The following is a 20124-nucleotide window of genomic DNA, read 5'->3' as shown; positions in this document are numbered from 1 at the left end:
CCCGGGCTCCCCCAGAGTTAGTGTCGAAGTGTCCTTGAGCAAGACACTGAACCCCTAATTGCTCCTGATGTGCTGGTTGGTACCTTGCATGGTTTCTGCCGCTATCAGTGTATGAATGGGTGAATGTAATGCACAATCTATGTAAAGCGCCTTGGATAAAGGCGCTATATAAATGCACCATTTACCATTTACTTCGGCCAGTTTGAAATCTTGGGGGACCTGTCCCTGTTTGATGGAGAGGTTTATTATGTGGGTGATGATTGGAGCTATAGAGATTTTAGAAGTTCAGAGAATTTGTATGAAACTTGTATGAAACTGTACCTCTGTAAACTGTATTCAATCAATCAATGTTGTTTGATACAGTAGGTTGCACAAGAGACTGCAGAACATGGTCACATACATTGTACGCACTTAGATTTTGCTATTTGCTATTTTCCCTCTTATTCTTATTCAATGTATACTGTAACTGCATTCATCAGAATCTTGCATATAATAATTTCACCCACTCCTTTATACCGGGTGTATAAACTGTATATGTGTGATGTGACAATAAACGTTTATTTAGGAAGTTGAACATCATGACAGTCAAACAAAGCTCACGAGTCACCACTGAAACAGAAGTAGAAGTCATCTTTGGATACAATGGACGTTCATAAGCAAGCAAGTGTGAAACAAAGAAAGTGCTGTTTTGTGCCTGCGTAGCACAATGACAATAGTGTGCGACAGAAAAAGATGGATGTACGCAGGGGGAGGATGTTATACTTGGAACGAGCAAACTGAATAATTTGCATGACACCTTTAGCTGAAACACAACTCCAGATAGTGGAGACTTAAAGAAAGTATAAAAACATTTAAAATTTGTACAGGCTTACAGTTAGCCTTAATTAGCTTAACATTACAAAATGCTTAATCATTTGTTACAATGACATACCTGGGCTAATTAAATTCACCCCGGTGCTACAGTGATAAATTGGCCACATGTATATATCCCCTTCGGGATTCATTTTGAAAAAGGGGAGGGTGAGAGAGAGAGAGAGAGAGAGAGAGAGAGAGAGAGAGAGAGAGAGAGAGAGAGAGAGGGAAATGAGACCGCAATAGAGAGACTGAGCGAGAGTAAAAGAGAAAGAGCAATCACACCTGAGGAAATATAACACAGCCTGAGCATGAGCAATATTCAAAGAGAGAAATAAAGAGAGGTGGATACAGACATACAGACATACAGCCAGACAGACAGATAGAGCCATAAGTCCTCACCTCGACTATGTCGGCTCCAGTTTCTTTATTTAAGCAGAGTAGAAAAAAGCTTAATAGGGCTTTCATACTTGTTTGGCCCTACTCAGCAAAAGTGCTGGTTTTCAGAGGCTCTCTGTTCAGCAGTAAATGAAAGAGCTGAGGAGTTTAAAGGAAAGGAATTCAAAGGGAGAGGGAAATGGAAAAAGTGAAAGAAGAGAGGAGACGGTGAAGAAATAAAATCATGCAATTTATCTGGCTCTTTAGTGGACCCCCAGGTATTGCTTCACCACCTTCAGCCACCAATGGCTACAGAACAGGGGGGTGTTCTATACAGACATTTAAAGGTAGAGATGAATCGAGGGAATCTCATTCCAGGTAACTATGACTAGAAATATGATCTGTGTCTGGTAGTTCCCATATTACGGTCACATACAAAGCCAACCCATCAGTAATAACTCAGGATTCCATTTATTCTTCAGTGACTATTTCACTTCTGCCGCAGTTATTTCACACATCATATCAGAGCCCATAGATAACGCCTGACGCTCCTATACAGTAGCAATCCCACTGAAGGTATATCTCATCCACTCCTTATCAACTAAATGGATCTCCCTCACTGCATCCTTCTCTAATCCCACAGTACTGCACTAGTACTGCACTAACTATGTATCAGTTACTATGTAACTGATGTTACATAGACAGCCCAAGGAAACGTATGTACATTTAATAATGTATTCAATCAATCAATGACATTTGGCAAGGAATGTACACTTGGACTCGAGGCTGAATTAGAAGTATATATGTTCAAAGGTCAAGGTCACTGTGACCCCACAAAACACATTCATTAAATACATTTCTAGGTTTAGGCTGAAAACATACATGGTGGCGGCCCAGGGGCCACATGCAGCCCCCACCTTCACTTAATGTGGCCCTCAGAATGCTGATATATTATTGATTTCAGCTGTTAATCCAAACATGCAAACATGACCTGCTTTACTTTAATTTGTCTAAATTAGTAGCTTAATGAGTAGTATTAAAATGTTATTGTCTTTTTTATGTCCAATGTATTTGTATTTAGTTCATAAAGTTAACATAACTATATAATTAAAGGCATTTGAAAGGCATTTTAAATTAAATAAAAAGGTTACTTTTCACGATTCCAATTCCAAAATAGCAAAAAATAATTCAGGATTTTAATTCAAATACAGCAAAAAATAGCTGATATGCAATGTAGCCCTCTGGAGTGAATGTGAAAATATAGTGGCCCTCTCCATCGTCAAAGTTGCCCACTGAACCACACTGTCCTGTTATCTGCGTATCCACAGTATACTGCAACAGAACACACCGTCCTGTCATTCCACTAAAGGCCTTCAGCCAATTGCTTGTAGACATCCGTCTTGCCTGCACTAACTATGCCGTTTAACTGCTAGAGAATTCAGCTGCCATCTGGATACAGCATCATCAAAAGCGGCAGGAGCTTTCCTCCCCATTGCATTCGGTTAGGATATGTCGGCTAATTGGAAACGAGGGAACTCTGTGTATTGGCTCCGTTCAGGATGGGCCCCCTGGAACAGATACTAAGCTTTCATCACCGCCATAATTGCTGCAGAAGTCACGGGATTTCACAATCTTTTGGATAAAAGTCACATTCACTCATACGGCCTGCTTTGGTGGCTGTGGAGTGGCTTTCAGGATCTGAGGGAGATGATGTGTCATCAATTAAACATTCAGAAACCGCCATTCTCTGGTCTTAATTATTCAAGTTGTGCATCTTCTTCCTGAAAAAAAACAAAAAAAAACTGAATCTAGCGTGGATGAATAATATCCACTTTGTATATCCAATGCCTTGTAGATTATACATTGTGCTAATAACAGCACCCAAAGGGAGTGCCTGTTTGAGAGCAACACAAGGCCCATGTGCATTTTCAAAGGGTCAAGGGAAAAGAACACGCAGAAAGTAGAAGGCCTTCTTCCTTATTAGATTAGATAGAATATAGTATATACTGTACAATTCAGCGGTCCCCAACCTTTTCTGAATAAGGGCCCACTTGAAAAAAAAAGAAAAAACTCAATGGGCCCACCCATCTGACCACTTAACACGGCAGCCTGTGCACATTTTCAGAGCTTGTTTATTATAATGATCAATCAGTTGATTGTGTTCCAGCTTGGATCAATAGAACGTAGCATACTGTAACTCCTATTTATCGGTTTAAAGAAAAAAATATATTTTTTACTTGCTTTTCTTTTATATTAATGTCACATTATCATTGACGTCTTAATGTTTTGCGAATGATTTGTGGGCCCATTTAGAATACACTCACATCGCACAGGTTGGGAATCGTGGCATACAGATTCAATCTGTTGACCTAGGCTGACCTTGGTTTTTGACTTCCGTTTCAGTATATTCACAACATTATACATTGGCTTTTCGAACAATGCAACGACAGAACAGTTCATAAATCAAATTGGTCCTCAGCCGGGCAAAAATATGGACTCTCGATTTCTCTCTGAGAATGGAGTGTAAAAAATAAAGAAAAGAAGAAAATCTATTTGCTCCCTCTCAGAGTCAAATGAACACTTCTGATGTCATATGCGTATGGTAGCAATCATCTGGGACCATTGTTTGGCTGAGCAGAGTGGGGACAGGCCCTCCAACAAAGACTGGTGTGATGAATGACTATTAAGGTCTACCTGTGCCATATGGTGCTGCCTAATGAGATGCATGACAGCATGGCGACTGATGCAGGTCATGGAGACATACGAGGCGTTGCTGGCCCTGCCGTTTCTGTGTTCAGCAGCCATGTGTCTCTGACATCAACTGGAGCACCGGTTCTCAAACAATGGCTTGGGATCCCATTTTGTGGGCCAGGGAGCAGTATTTAACAAATTAATATCCCTTTTATTTTGGTACAATAAATAATGATTATTATTTCCAAGGATTTTCAAAAAAGATGAACAAAATCAGAGAAAATAATCCATGAATGTAAAGACTTGTAATAAATTACAAGCTACAAGCTAATTACTATTTTGCTAATTACTAATAGAAAGGAGATGCTCAGTGCTCAGGTTGTGATGTAGTACCAGTGGTCATTAACCCATTTTGGACTGAGGCCAATTCTAAAAACTCCTTCTAAATACTGACCTAAGTTTAATGAAAAACTATATTTATATAGCAGCATCACTGTTTTGTAATTTTTGAATACTGTACATTCTGTACATAACCCCAAAAGGGGTTCCCGCCCGCCCAGAATGGGTTAAGAAGGAATACTGGTAGATGTGGGAGAGGCTTGTAGCGCAGCAGGGGCTTGTAGCGCAGCAGGTGATCACTTGTTCTCCACTGGAGGCTCGTTCCCACAGGTGACCTTGTTTGTTGTGTGCAGTATAATACGTGGCTGGTGAATACACACACAAATACACTCGGGGCTCAATTTGTAATAGAAAAGAAACAAACAAACAAACAAACGGGGGGGAATTTTCATAACCACTTAAACCTTCCATACTTTGTATGCCAAATAACGAAGATAGCAAATATACTGTACAATAATAATAGAATAGAAAAGGAAAATACAATTTGCTCAAAATAGGGACACCAGGATTCATGTATTTTCATTTATAATATGCAGGCTGTATCTGAGGACAAAGTAATATGTGGCAATAATATTACGAGGCTCAAGTTTGAAATCTATCTGTCTTTGTATCCGTTTCTCTACAAGGCTGTTAAATGGCTGACAGCGATGACCAATCTGACTGTATGTTGACAGCCATTCTGTTCTGCAACATCAAGCTGCTCCATCTGTCCTGAACTGCTGGAACCCATGTCCGTCCTTGCACGCGCACGCACGCACGCACGCACGCACGCACGCACGCACGCACGCACGCACGCACACACACACTCTCTCTCAATGGCAATTTTGCCAGCACAGCCAGGCGTTTGCTTTGCCTCTGGCTTGGAGGATGCAAGCTCCACAGAACTATGGGATCACAGTGAGAATGCCTGCTTTGATGTCCTGTCCTAGGTAATATAGGTCATCTCTTCAGGGAAAACCAACAAAGAGCCAATGAGGCGGCAAAATACCATTCAGCCCACCCTCTCTGGAGCACAAACGAGAGGCAGATAGTCCCTCAAACCCGCGATCCTCATGGTCCGTGGCCAAATAACCTTACACAGCTTTTCCCGGGGTCCTGATCTTTGGCATTATTAAACACAATGGTCCACAAGCTTGCTGATCGGCGAATAAAATGTGGAAATTTGAAATGTGGAGTGCTGAACATATCTTTTCCTATGCTGTTGCTCGTATGTGCAGCCTTTTCAGACATGGTAACCATGGCAACAGTGTTATAATGCCTTGCAAAACACCTTAGAGGAGGGATCCTTTTTTATCTGGGCTGGAGGGACGGAACGGAACAGAAGCGTTCGGAGAGCGAGTCAAATGAGCAGCCTTGGGTGATGGTTGAGGATTACTGCTTAGTACGTCACTTTTCATCTGAAATGATTGTTTTCTCAATCCCGGGAGAAGGCTGGCCCTTGTTGAAAGCCTATAGAGAGGAGGTGAGAAAAGGGCTCTCGCCCTCAGTGTTCTCAAGAGAATATGATGACTTCAGCATTTTTAATACTCCACATTGGCAGGGATTGGTGGAAAAGGTCACCATCACTGTCGATTGTCTTTCAGTCACGAGTTCCATACTGTTAATACTCCACAGTGACAGGGATTGATGGGATAAGGTCACCACCATCGATTGTCTGTCTTTCAGTCACGACTTTCCATACTGTTGACGGGGAGCTTCTTTATCTCCGATAGCGATCAGCACCTGATAGTCATGATCAAGCGGAGGGAGGGGGAAGATCACTATCTCTGGAATTTGACGCAGGCGTCTACAGACCGCTTGGTCTGGGGTGACATTCATTGTACGTACATACGTATGCACACTACAGCGGTGTGATCTCTGGCTCCTGGAGGAGACAGCCAGTCAGGTGGAATGCAGCAGAAGTGAAGCATGATGGGGAGGGCACGGAGCCAGCTGTGTGTGCCTGTGCAGGGGGCCGAGCCAGAGCCCATGCCAGGTGCTGACAGGACCAATCAGCGATGAACCCTGGCCTCATCCATGCGTGCTAATCCTGAGCAGTGGTGGAGAGTAACAAAAGTATATTTAATCAAGTACTTCACTTAAGTACAATTTGGAGGTATACCTTTACTTTACTTGAGTATTTCCGTTTTTCTGTGCTTTATACTTTAGTTACTGGTAAAAAACCCCCCCAAAAAAAACATTGTTAATACAGTCCATTTACTTGTAATGCTTGAAACCAACAGGGCGGGAAAGCTCACGCCCTGCTTTCTTCCCTGATGAATGCAGCCCTTCCCACTGGGGCGCAGATTTCTTTTCCACTCCAGGCGGGGCAAAAAAAGTGTTTTCCGCACGTTATCATTGAAAAGCATCGACAAGACTTCCGCTGAACAGTCATGTACAAACATCCGTACACAGTATTTTTATAATCAGCAGAGTCAGAGAGGGCACCTGCAGGGTTGGTGGGGTCCATCGCCATGGATACCGAGGCATGTCAAGCAGCATCACCTGAGCAGGTAAACAGAGTGGAATGAATGTGGTCTGTCAGAGTTGGCAGTGGCCAGGTTCTGTACCCTTCAGCTCAGCCATGCCACCACCGCTCCTGTGAGGATGGCTCTGCAAGGAAAGGAAAACGGAATCCGGTGACGGTTGATGTCGTCCAGTTATCTTTGGATAGATTCTTATAATAATAATTAATTCTTAACATGTGACATGTCACAACTGCCTAGATTAGATTCATGACATAACCCCCAAATCTATCTTTTAAATCGCCTTAACATAAACAGAATGGAGAATACAAAGATCCGGGCCTGGAAAAACGATGAAAAAGCATAAAGCTAAAGGAGAAGTCGTTTATCATTTTAGCACAGTACCATCAGTACGTATTAGGCCAATATGACTAGTGTGTCTTCCTCACCGTTTCCACTGCTGAATCTATTTTCAGATGTGTGGCTCATAAAGTGTTGTCTAGACTTTCTATCCGGTGTTATGTGTTTAGAAAGCAACAAGGCAACTCTCTAAAGGTTACTTTCCTGCAGATTAATCATTTTAATCAGAAAGAAGTGACTGGAGCCAAATACAATTGGATCAGTGAGTGAAAGATAGGTTTCATTTCGTGGGATGTGGAACATTGTTGTTTTTATCAACTGATTTTGTTATTTTTCCATTATCTCTGCAATTTAGTTGTTGCCAGTTCCCCCCATGTGTATAGTCCCTGTGACTGGCAACCCATACAGTTTGGTCTGTGGACCCCCCATGTGCATAGTCCTTGTGACTGGCAACCCCTACAGTTTGGTCTTTATAGTCCTGTGACTGGCAACCCATACAGTTTGGTCTTTATAGTCCTGTGACTGGCAACCCATACAGTTTGGTCTTTATAGTCCTGTGACTGGCAACCCATACAGTTTGGTCTTTATAGTCCTGTGACTGGCAACCCCTACAGTTTGGTCTTTATAGTCCTGTGACTGGCAACCCATACAGTTTGGTCTTTATAGTCCTGTGACTGGCAACCCATACAGTTTGGTCTTTATAGTCCTGTGACTGGCAACCCATAGTTTGGTCTGTGGACCCCCCATGTGCATAGTCCTTGTGACTGGCAACCCATAGTTTGGTCTGTGGACCCCCCATGTGCATAGTCCTTGTGACTGGCAACCCATAGTTTGGTCTGTGGACCCCCCATGTGCATAGTCCTTGAAATGAAATGAAATGAAATGAAATGAAATGAAATCTATATTTACCCAGGGTATCTGGGCTAAGCTCAAGAGCTTGTTTCCAGCCAGGCCCTGCTCATAGAACACATTTCATCGTAGTGGTTCAATGCCTTGTTCAAGGGCACTTCAGCGGTGGTAATTTTAACGTGTCAGACGGCTGATTCGAACTAGGAACCTTCCGGTATCAAGACCGCGCCGCTATCCGTTCGGCCACCGCTGCCACACCGCTGCCTTGTGACTGGCAACCCATAGTTTGGTCTGTGGACCCCCCATGTGCATAGTCCTTATGACTGGCAACCCATACAGTTTGGTCTGTGGACCCCCCATGTGCATAGTCCTTGTGACTGGCAACCCATAGTTTGGTCTGTGGACCCCCCATGTGCATAGTCCTTATGACTGGCAACCCATACAGTTTGGTCTGTGGACCCCCCATGTGCATAGTCCTTGTGACTGGCAACCCATACAGTTTGGTCTGTGGACCCCCATGTGCATAGTCCTTGTGACTGGCAACCCCTACAGTTTGGTCTGTGGACCCCCCATGTGCATAGTCCTTGTGACTGGCAACCCCTACAGTTTGGTCTGTGGACCCCCATGTGCATAGTCCTTGTGACTGGCAACCCCTACAGTTTGGTCTGTGGAGGGTATAGAGCAGGGGTGCCCACACTTTTTGAGTGTTGCAAACCACCAACAACCAGCTTTGTCTGTATCTGTGTATGCCTGTACGTGGGGCCACATACAGATGAGCACGGTTGCTATGGTTAGTGTGTGACGTCACTGCACCACTCAGTTCACACGGGTGTGATTTTTTTTTTTACAGAAAATGGCTTTGGAATAGTGGCGCTGGCATTACATGTAAGACAAATACAATTGGAATGGGAAGGGAGAAATGGAATAGGTAGAGATTTTGTATTTACTTTGTAATTCTACCTACATTTGTGCGCAGCAACACTCTTGAAAACAAAGTATTGCATTGTGGGTTTGAGCTGACTTTTATGTCAATCAATCAAGTCAACTTAATTCAAGTGGCAGATCCCAAAATTTTAATTAAATATTCTTTGGGGGCATGTCATGTGATCTACCTTTGTGGTCTTTGTGATCTACTGGTAGATCGCGATCTACCTTTTGGGCACCCCTGGTATAGAGAAAGACCTCTACCCTGACAAGCACTTGGAATAGTAGGCACTACATTTAGTTTGACTCGGTTCCACAGCCTATTGTGAAAATAGCTACAAAAAAGTGTAGATCAGCTATTCCCACAATGTTTGCCTCTTTATTATGTAATATTTGACAATTTGCCCAATTTGGTATTAAAACGTTTTTTATAAATTGTCACTTGTGCAATGTGAAGATAGTAACCCATATACACTAGAGGATTGGATTGTGTCTGTCTCCTCCTCCAGCCGCTTCTGGAGGAGTTTCACCAGGAGGAAGTAACGTAACACGTGTGTGGAGGAACACACTATACCTCCCAGTTCCCTGTCGAACAGGTAGGGACCACTAGTTCGGTATAGGTCAGCGCAGAGAACGCCATTCCCAACTGGCTTCCCACCCACGAACAGTACCAGTTGTGTTTATTGGAGCGTCCGGGCAAGCCACAGGCACCGTGTAAGAATTGCACCCCAGTCTCCAAGGTGCAATTGTAGGAACTGATTTTCATTTAGCCTGTTGGGATGTTCTTAATTTTGGTGGCTGAAATTAACCGAAATGCCGAAATTTCCTTGTCACTCATCACTTGCGCAAGCAGAGTGTGCAAGTACTGCGATCAGCTGGGTATATCGGTATAATAAATGTATGTATGTATTTGGTTAAAATGGGTAAGGTTTTAAAAAAAAGGCAAAAGCATGCTCTGTTGCACTGGCCTAAAAGTGGGTCCTCTAAAACTGCTTCAACTTCTGAGAATGTGTTTGGTTCATTAGCCACCAGATGGCATACCTTAAGTATGTATGTCTGTATGTATGTATTTAAAAGGGGGGCTTTTTTGTAAAATCCCAGCCTACAATACCTTCATATATTTAAAATCCAATGTAAGGTTACCAGTGAAGGGCAACCTGCCTATTCACTGGGGACTATGCAAGGCAGAGGCGTCCACCCCCCTGAGTCCAAGTTAGACTAGACCGCATACCTAAACCATGGTCCGAAACCATCCTCTAAAACACAATGGTAAAATGGATATACTTGGTAAAAAATGGACATTAATAAAACAACCTAAAAACCTTAAAAGAGTAAAAGTTCACAGCAAGGCCTGGATACAATTTATTTAATTGAACAGAAAGATGAACATAAAAATGAAGGAGGTGTGAGTGTACTATGTAGGTGTTTGATAGTCAGCTTCTTTCATTTAGACCAGTGGGTGTTACTGTTTGCAATTATGTATGTATGTATGTATGTATGTATGTATGTATGTATGTATGCATGCATGCATGCATGCATGCATGCATGCATGCATGCATGCATGCATGCATGTATGTATGTATGTATGCATGTATGTATGTATGTATGTATGTATGTATGTATGTATGTATGTATGTATGTATGTGTATGTATGTATGTATGTGTGTGTCGGGTTAAGAATGGTGACGTAACTATTTAGAACAGCAGTTGTAATAGACATTAGTTAGTAGCAGTACTTGCGCGCTCTGCTTGCGCACAAGTATACCCAGCAAGCACAGTCAGGACCTGGACGAATTAGTGACGTCTCTATTGGGGCCAGATCAAGTCAAACCAAGAGTAGTTACAACGGGCCCAGAATATCACCTGATTTCAACCAACATAAATTCTGCCCACTAAGACAGACGTCCCTGAATGAGTCCGATCGAGGCCAGATCAACTTAAGTCATATCATAGTGAGATATGGCGCAGAATAAGCTATATTATTTCAAATGGTGAAGACGTCCTGGAAATGACGTAAAGATCATCCCCACATGGGCTGTGATGTGGCCTAATCCTGAACGTCACCGGAGCCACCGGAGGACGTCAACATAACGTCATTTGGCTTGCTGGGTGGGCCCTGTATGGTCTACTTGTGTGCAAGGCACAAGTTGGCACCTCAACAGAGTGCATTTCTAGTTTGAAACTGATTTGTGGACCCTCATCATCGCTGCATATTGCATACCCAGTAACAGGGAGTACATATGCTATGTTTACTGTAAAAGCAGACGTTCTTTCAAGAGCCTTTAATGTTGTGAACATAAATATCCACTTTTGACTGCTCTTATGTGGAACACCTTTGAGGTCATTCATCCTTTCATATGCTAATGCATTAATCAACATTTTCCAATCGAGTGTGAGCCTCAGTTGAGCGTGGGCTCATTTACGTTATCAGGTAAATTAACCTTTACCACTGAAAGGACGGGACTGCATCACCACAGCTGTACTTTAACCATTTCAACCTGGCACAACTCAGTTTCTAGCTAATCTACAAGCTCACAATGTGTTGCACAATATGACAGGTTGTGAGCTTGTAGATTTTTCACAGCGCAAAACCACACTATGGTGCGGTATAACAAAGTCTAACATGGCACGTCTTTAGACCGCCGAGTTGTCACGAGTGTCACAAAATATCAGCAGTGAGTTGTGACAGTCTGGTTCTGCCTCTTCTTGCACTTCTAGCTAACGCAGCAATTCAGATAACAAGATGGCACTGACCTACATTCACAGCCCATCACAGTGATAGAGCGATGAACATTCTAATGAATTAAATGAGGGGGAACGATTTTGATGGAAGAGACCTGCTGTAAGTTCACTGGGAACAATACGCTCATTTAACACCTATTGATTTTGTGTTTTCCGCATTCTATGAGGTGCAGAGGTGGGTTAGTCACGCAGTCAAAGCCTGTAGAGGTGATGGTCTGTCATCAACCTCTTCACAGAGAAGATTGTGTGCACATCTCAATGCCTATATTCAGGCCAGGTGCTGGATGCCATGGCATCAAGGCAAACATCAAAGAGGAAGAACATCCGCACACCAGCTTGTAGAGCTCCGAGACTTACTTTATTTTATGACAACGACCGTCTAGGTCTTCATCAGGCGAAATCAATTTTGCCTGATGAAGACCTAGACGGTCGAAACGTTGCATATTCGTTGTCATAAAATAAAGTAAGTCTCGGAGCTCTACAAACTGGTGTGGATGTTCTTCCTCTTCTTTGCTGTCATCAAACTCTCCCTTTTGAAAAAAGAAAGAATAAAAAGAAAAAGAGACAAGAATGGAATAAATAAAGAGGTGCAGTGTGCGTGCGTGCGTGCGCATAGTCATCACATCTGCTCAACCAATGGACCGAGGTTGTTGCACTGGACTAGTTGGTCATTATAATGAGCACTGCCAACAGAATAGCAGCTCATACTGTCAGTGTGCACTGGACGCGTGCATGGTTGTGTTGAACCACTTAGACATACAGTACAGTACACCATTATCATCTTGTTCTGTTGGGGGGGGGGGGGGGAGAGAGAGAGAGAGAGAGAGAGAGAGATAGAGATATGATGGTGACAAAGATAGTGAGTGAGACAATGGAATGGTAAACGCAAAGGGAAAAAGAGAGATGGGATAAGCAACAGATACAAAGAGTACACACACACACACACACACACACACACACACACACACACACACACACACACACACACACACACACACACACACACACACACACACACACACACACACACACACACACACACACACACACACACACACACACACACACACACACACACACACACACACACACACACTTGTTCTGTTGGAGAGAGCGAGAGAGCGAGAGAGAGAGGATGGTGGTGGTGACAAAGACAGCGAGGCAGAGAGACAATGGCAAACACAATGGGGAAAAAGAGAGAGGGGCTAACCAACAGACGCACACACGCACGCTGCAATGATGCGAATAGGCGCTGGATCAAGTCCAAACTAGCCATTGAGAGTGCTTGCTCAGCCCTTTACGCTCTCTAGAACACGCTTGACGCACTGGAGTGTATAGGCCATCGACCTACAGTATACTGTATACTGTACTACGCCTTCGGTTTTCACTGCATTAATTATCGACAGGTATAAGGGGAAGGAAGGCCTGGCTGCAGTTTGCCCTACTCAACAGGGGCAGAGCTATAGGGGACGCCAAGTGGCTCCAGCCCTGAATGTTTTCTCAAAAGACACGCATATAGAATTAAGAATATAGTGTGTGTGTGTGTGTGTGTGTGTGTGTGTGTGTGTGTGTGTGTGTGTGTGGGGGCCATGAGCCTGTAATGAGCCCTATATATATATATATATATATATATATATATATATATATATATATATATATATATATAATTTTTAAATTTACATTTTATTCTTTATTACATAAAAGGAAATAGAAAATATCGAAAAAATATCGAAAGATATATAGAATATTAAACTATATATACTCGAGGTCAGGCTATACATGCATGGAGCCCCAAGTAAAGAGCAAGTAAGCATTTCTGGCTGTACTGGTGTCTTGTCTCTGGACAGTACAATATGTATGCAATGTCCTTGCAATGTTTGAGCACATCATTCATGCTCAGGGTTGGCCTGAGGTATAGGTTTTAAGTAGCGGCCGGTCACCCTTTCACCCTTGTCTATAAGCCGATTACACATTTGTACGCTGGTGTTATGCACCGGGAAAAAAAGAAATCGATAAGCTCACACCACGTCGTATTGCGGCACGTTTTGAGCTTTTAGATTGGCTACTTTCTGTGCACAACACCATGTGTGCAGTGCACCCGAGTATGCCAACATCAGGTGTATGTTTGCTGTGCACACATTGTCACCCCTGCTCTGTTGACACTGGCAATGATAGAAGCTCCCTGTCCAGGGCTTCTGGACCTACCAACCAATAGCAATCATAGACACGAGAGACTATATACTCTGGTTATCAAGAGTCACTCTGTGGACACTTGAACAGAGTTGAACACATTTGTTAGCCGTCCGTAGGTGCCCTTTGAGAGCGGTTTTGAAGGAGTCAAGGGATTCGCATGTCTTAATGACCGTTGGTAGGGCATTCCACATTTTGGTGGCATAGGAGCGAAATGAATGTAGTCCCTTGTTTGTGCCGACATGTTGCACATGGTTTGTTGACATTGTTATTTAGACAGGTACGTGGGTATCTTGGTGGCGTATCGAATCGTGTGGACCATTGCAAGATACTGTACTCTGTCGTCAACCCTAAGCCATTCCTGGAGGCTGAAACCTTGACAGTCCTGTGCCAATGATATTGACATCACAATATCTTCCCCTCTCCTAACCCCTCCCCCTTTATCATACAACAACAGCTGTGGGTGCGGCTTCAGTTCAGTTGGATCACCAGCCATCACCACCCACCAGGCAAACCAGGCATACTTAACAAACTGGTGGTTGTATCCACATAAATGACATTTTAACAAATACTATACACTTTTTTGGAAAAAGAAAAAAAGAAAAAGAAATCTTCCTCCTTATATAATAATAATACCTGATGATCATGTTTTAGGGTGGAAAAAAATCACGGCACTCCATCTTTAATAAAGTACAAAATTATAGTACCGTAATTAAATGCTCATAGCCTTATCTGAACCCAAAAATGTGTTTTAAATGTGCTTACATTTGTTTTTACCCAGCAGTCAAAAACGAAATAAATAGAAATGATGCATTACTAAATCAATTATGTTTTGCCCCCAGCATGTGTCTGCTCAATTTCAGATAGGAAAGTGGAGACAGCAAGAAATTCATCATTTTCAGGGCAAGGCCACAAAAATGCCAGAGCAGCAAGGATTTCAAAGGATACTAGAATTTTTGTATAAGATATACACCTGTATCTTCAAAGACAAAAGCAACGGAAGAGGGCTGCAGCGTTCTTAAAGTCTGTGTAAGATAAAAGCAGTGTATGAAGGTGCTCTTTGGTTAGAAAGGGGTGGGGGGGTCTTTGAAGTTAGAGCAGAACAAAACCAAGCCACTTCCAAAACAGTTTAAAAAGCTTTGATTATAAAGCTCATCTTTGAACAATAAAAGCTATTGTTTATTGTTCAAAGCAGGAGGCAGAAGTTCGACTGCATCATGCCGACATCGTTGGGTCAGTAGCCCAGGGAATGCTGGATCACTCCACCAGAACAAGCTGGAACAATGCTGACCCAAAGGAGCGGCGAGGCTTGGTGCAGAGAGAGGTCTGAAAGGCTGAGGAGGAAAACCGGCATGTCAAGGCTGTAGCCATGAACGAATCTGGGAACCCATTGGCAAAACAAAGGAAAAGCAGCGCCGTCTTTTATCAACAAGTATGGAAGACCACCGGATCAAGTTCCTGTTGTATTCTGTATATGATGTCCTGCCTCCATCAAATCTCTAACACAGTTGGCAGAGGGTGTCAAACAGGCAAGGAAAAGGGCAAGAAATCTTTCTGATGGGCCTCACTTCATCCATTTCATCAGGGCAGGAATAAGTACAGCAGGAGGGAATAGCAAAGAGGTCCTGGCCACGGCAAGTGACTGGGAGATGCAGGCCGAACTGAAGAAGCAGCTCAAGTTCTCAGAGATATAGCCCACACTAGCCTGAGACCAGATATTCTCCTGTGGTCTAAAGGTACCAAACAGGTGGTGCTTATCGAGCTGACGGTACCCTGGGTCTGGGAAGAGAGGATGGAGGAAGCGTACGAGCGCAAGCTCAAGAAATACCAAGCCCTCATCCTCAAGAGCCGGCAAAATGGATGTAAGACCTGGAACCTGCCAGTGGAGGAGGGCTGTAGGGGCTTCGCTGGGTGGTCGCTCTGGAGAGCCCTCGGATTGCTGGGGATCGAAGGGCTGGCTAGGAAGCGGCTGGTAGCCAACACCACTAAGCGGGCAGAGGAAGCATCACACAGTGGATCTGGATACAACGAGAGGTGCTGCAGGAGCACAACCACGTTACTCTTCAATGGTGGACAGCTCACTCAGTCACAGCTGTGCAGCAACTAGCACATCAGGATGAGTTGGATTAAAGGCCAATTTTCACTCCAGTTTTGAACATTAAAACACAGTATTGCCCATTCTGTATGTACGTATATGTTCAGAACACATACTGTAGGCCTATTATATACTTGCACAATTGCATATTGCACCTTGAGGCTGTAAGTATGTTTCGCATCCGAAATCTTTCAGAAAATGTGTACAGAGATGTACTACTAACTGAACACAACATGCTTCCATACATTCCATGTCATTAACATAAATTAAATGGGCCTTTAGTCTACTGGTTGGGTGGTAATAGATTTGTATAGCAAACTATATCGTCATAACTAGTCCGGTCATAACATTGAACCCACCACTTGATGTTTCCCAATAATAATTCAGAATCTCACCAAAATACACTCTCTGGTGTCTAAAAACCATATTGAGCATTGAGGACACCATTCAAAGTAATAGGGCGATAGAAAAGACTCACAGTGGTTGTGTCCACTGAGGTCAGTGGAGAAGTCAAGTGGCACCCCATTATATTCAAGTTAAAAACAGTGAAATGGGTTATGAAAATCCTTTAACCCCCTCTACTCAAAACAGAACCTCTTCTACTGAGATATGCAGGGAACTAAAACGTTATCGCTGGCCGTATTTGTGCCATGTTATACAGTTGAAGCCATAATGGCACTAGATTTGATCCTTTGCCATCACCAATCTAAAGTACGGGTATCATCTTAATTACGATGAGGTGACAGGTACAGTGCCTAGACGGAATGTTAATTGTGACATACTGCATCTTGAGAACTGCAGTGCCCTGCTGGGACTGCGGCTCTATAATGCATGAGCTGGCATATCAATGCTGTCAAACAGAAACCTTGTATCTCCATATTTTAACTTTTTTCATAGATTAATGTCCTACCTCGTTGTACAAGAGTGTCACAAAAGCAACGAAAACATCTGATCTTCAAGCTCACGTGTCGCAACCCTCTAACCTTTAGGCCAGCCAGGGGTCTTCAACAGGGGGTCCGGTCCGGGACCCCTCCACAGTTACTACAAGGGAGTTCTCAAAATCATTGTTTTTTTACATTAACCACTTGAACCCTAGAATCCCTATTCTGAGGGGAACATTATCCGAAAATAGAAGATCTACAAGCGCACAACGCCCGACAGTGACGATATAGCATCTGTCATCTGTCAGCAGCACCCATGCAGTGAGGACGCCACACCTTTAATTACAGCTCAAGACGTCGACGTAGTCTACTCTGGACTGACATACACAATTTCTCCCTCCAGTTGCTTTATTTGAACTAGATATGACAGCTCAGCTCAATATAGTAGGGCTGCAAGATAAGGAAAATGTGACTTCTCCCACACTTCAAATCCAATCCAGAAATGCAATTATAGTGCCGTGGGAACAGATGAAGATGCAAGGCCTCGGTAGATAGGAGGCACCGGTTCTCAACGTGCAGGGGTTCAGGGACCACCGGGGGTCGTCCGAATGGACCCTGAAGGCAAGGCAGCTACACACCCCAAATGAATCCAGTAATCCACTCACTCAGATGACGTCACTGAGCAGCGGTGATAAGGGGTGAGGTGGTCACTGGTCACCGCAGCAGCACAGCAGTTTTCACTCTCCACCCAATGGCTCGTTCGGAACCAGAGGTCAAGCCCTAAAGGAGTACGATGGTGTCTCATCAATAACGAACTTTTGGTGGATAAATTAGTTTGGTGGGTGGGTAGATTCATTTGGAGCATTTAGCTGAGTGTTCAGAATCAGATGTCCATGTCCAATCACTGGTTTACAGGTGTAAAGTGGGTGAAACTCATTTTTTGCGTATAAGCTCCATCATTTTAGCAGTTTTTTCCAGAAATGGAGAAGAACAAGGAAAGGGGGCCGCGGGGGGGGAGGGGAGGCTGAGAGCAGGGGGAAAAGTCCAACATTAAATATGAATAAAGGCATGAAAGCTAAAAAGAAAAAGTACTAGAAAAAGAAAAGAAAACCATGCTATAATGTTGTGGATCTTACGCAACCTTCTCCCTCTGTAGTGCGTGTCCATCCACACGCAAGAGTTCAATTATCACTGAGAATTTTACAGTGTAGAATAGATTGTGGTCCCAAAGATAAAAAGAAACCCCATTTGGACCTTCCCCCCGAGGCCAGCCATTGAGAATCAGTGAGATAGAGTGCACCGACCGCTGCTTTACTCTCTCTCTCTCTCTCCTCCTGGAAAGCTGACTGGCAGGAAAGCTCCACAGGGCTGCTATGGCAACAGACTGATCATATGCAGACCAGAGAGAGAGAGAGTGGGGGGGGGGGGTTGGCTGTTTGGCTGCCACGGTAACGTACATGTTGGGGCCAAGTCATCAGTCCCCACTGAGTCGCAGGAAATGAGATTGACTTTGATGAGAACTTGACCTCGGGCTGATGTCCAATGACAAGATGGCAGTCTTGAGTTTCTTTTGACGAGGTGGAAGAACGGAGCTCAGAAGACGTGTGGGTGGGCGTGTGTGTATGTGTCCGTGGGTGCGCCGGGCGGGCACGCACGCACGCACGCACACACACACACTTTTGTTGGGTGCTTTTACACAAATTACAACACAGAGGCAGAGTGTGAGTGAAGTATGACATTTGTCAGCCCTAAAAGCAGCCTCAACTCTCTACCCATGGGGGGGTACTCAAGTACCAACTTGGGTTGTGACTGTTGAAATATGCATGCCAGCGCTGAGCTCATGAAGCCTGCTTCTCAAGTCTCTGTACATCCACAGTCTCTATTGATCAGTTCAAACCTGAACGTGTAGCCAAAAAATAAATGGCCACAATAACTACAGTACCACTACACGGACACAGAGGCCTGGCAATATATACGGCATCAACCGCATGAGTAACAATAATGTCAAAAACAGAACCAATGGATCTATCCCTCTGCTTCTGTCTTTCATTTGCATGAAGCTGGATGAGAAAGATGATAGATTCACCTCTGACGGGAGAGCTCGACAGGGGCTCCCTTGTATGTCGACTTGGTCCATTGATCCGTCTCTGACTCCCTTATGACAAACACTCGATCATGCGGCTGCTGCAGCCAAAAAGCAAACAGACTGAATTATTGGAAGTCTTCTCCTCAAACAGGCCACTGCATCGCTCTCTTAAGAGCACATTGTGATGTGGGAATTGTTAAAAGCTCGTGAATCAACATCAAAACAACGTCAAACGTCAAGATTTGGAACCCTGCAAATATTCATTCTCCCTGTTTGAAAAAGGTGTCCTTGGTCATTTTAGAAGCGGGAAATCAATCATTATACTAAGCAAATCTCTCTTGTGGCCCGTGGTTTTAATTGGCTCAGCTGAGACAGTGAAAGAAGTTGCAATATAACCACTTTCAACCTTGTACCGCCCATATTTTGGGGGGCACGTCATTATTGTCAGCTTTCACTGCACGACACCAGAACCGCGCTCAAATTTACAGTTTTACAGTATGTATGTCAAGACAAGTTGACGGCGAGTATACTACAGTATGGAGGAGATAAGAGGTGAGAAAGAGAGACTCAGAAGAAATGAGAGAAGGACAATTACAGAAAGAGAGAGAGAATAATCCTCTCCCTGGAGGAAGTCTAGCTGTTCTGGTAAACCTTTGACCTGTTTGTGGTCTGCCTATAATGCTGGTGTAACTCCAGTTCACCTAGTATATCGGTTATAATGGAGCACCCACCCCCATGCTTTTACAATGATTTAGTTATTATTGATTTATCACTGTGCTTGCATTATTACAGCATTATTCACATGGATTGCATTTGGATTGCATTTTTATAGCGCTTTGAGTAGGCACGTAGTGCATAGAAATGCACTAGGTGCCTACTCAAAGCGCTTTACAATAGTCCATTCATTCATACATTGGGAGGTGAAGCGGCGAACAGTCAACGTCAGCGTCCTCACTTCCCACATTCACACACCAACGGTGGCAACCACTGAAGGACACTTCGACATGTAGACAGGAGGAGCCGGGATTCGAACCGCCGACCCATGGATCATTGGACAACCTGCTCTACCTCCTGAGCCACAGCCGCCCCCCGCCACATGTGCATTGTTCATGTCTATCAAGCAAATGTGTATCTGCATGTCATGGAAAGGTTAAGTAATTGGCTACTATATACAAAAGGGCAATAAGGTGTCCCTATTTGGGCGCTCAGGGACCAACCTTATATATATATGCA

The 20124-nt window shown here is 43.8% G+C and overlaps 1 protein-coding gene across 1 annotated transcript in view; it reads right to left on the bottom strand.

Annotated features, from left to right (window-relative positions):
- LOC306912537 (transmembrane protein 200C-like) overlaps nucleotides 1-20124 on the bottom strand; it is a 37149-nt gene that overhangs the window by 15481 nt on the left and 1544 nt on the right. The gene's annotated exons all lie outside the window — the stretch shown is intronic.

The sequence above is a fragment of the Electrona antarctica genome (assembly GCF_951216825.1).
Source record: "Electrona antarctica genome assembly, chromosome: 19".
Classification (NCBI taxonomy): domain Eukaryota; kingdom Metazoa; phylum Chordata; class Actinopteri; order Myctophiformes; family Myctophidae; genus Electrona; species Electrona antarctica.
Note: the sequence above shows the minus strand (reverse complement) of the source record. Positions and strands in the feature narration are given on the sequence as shown.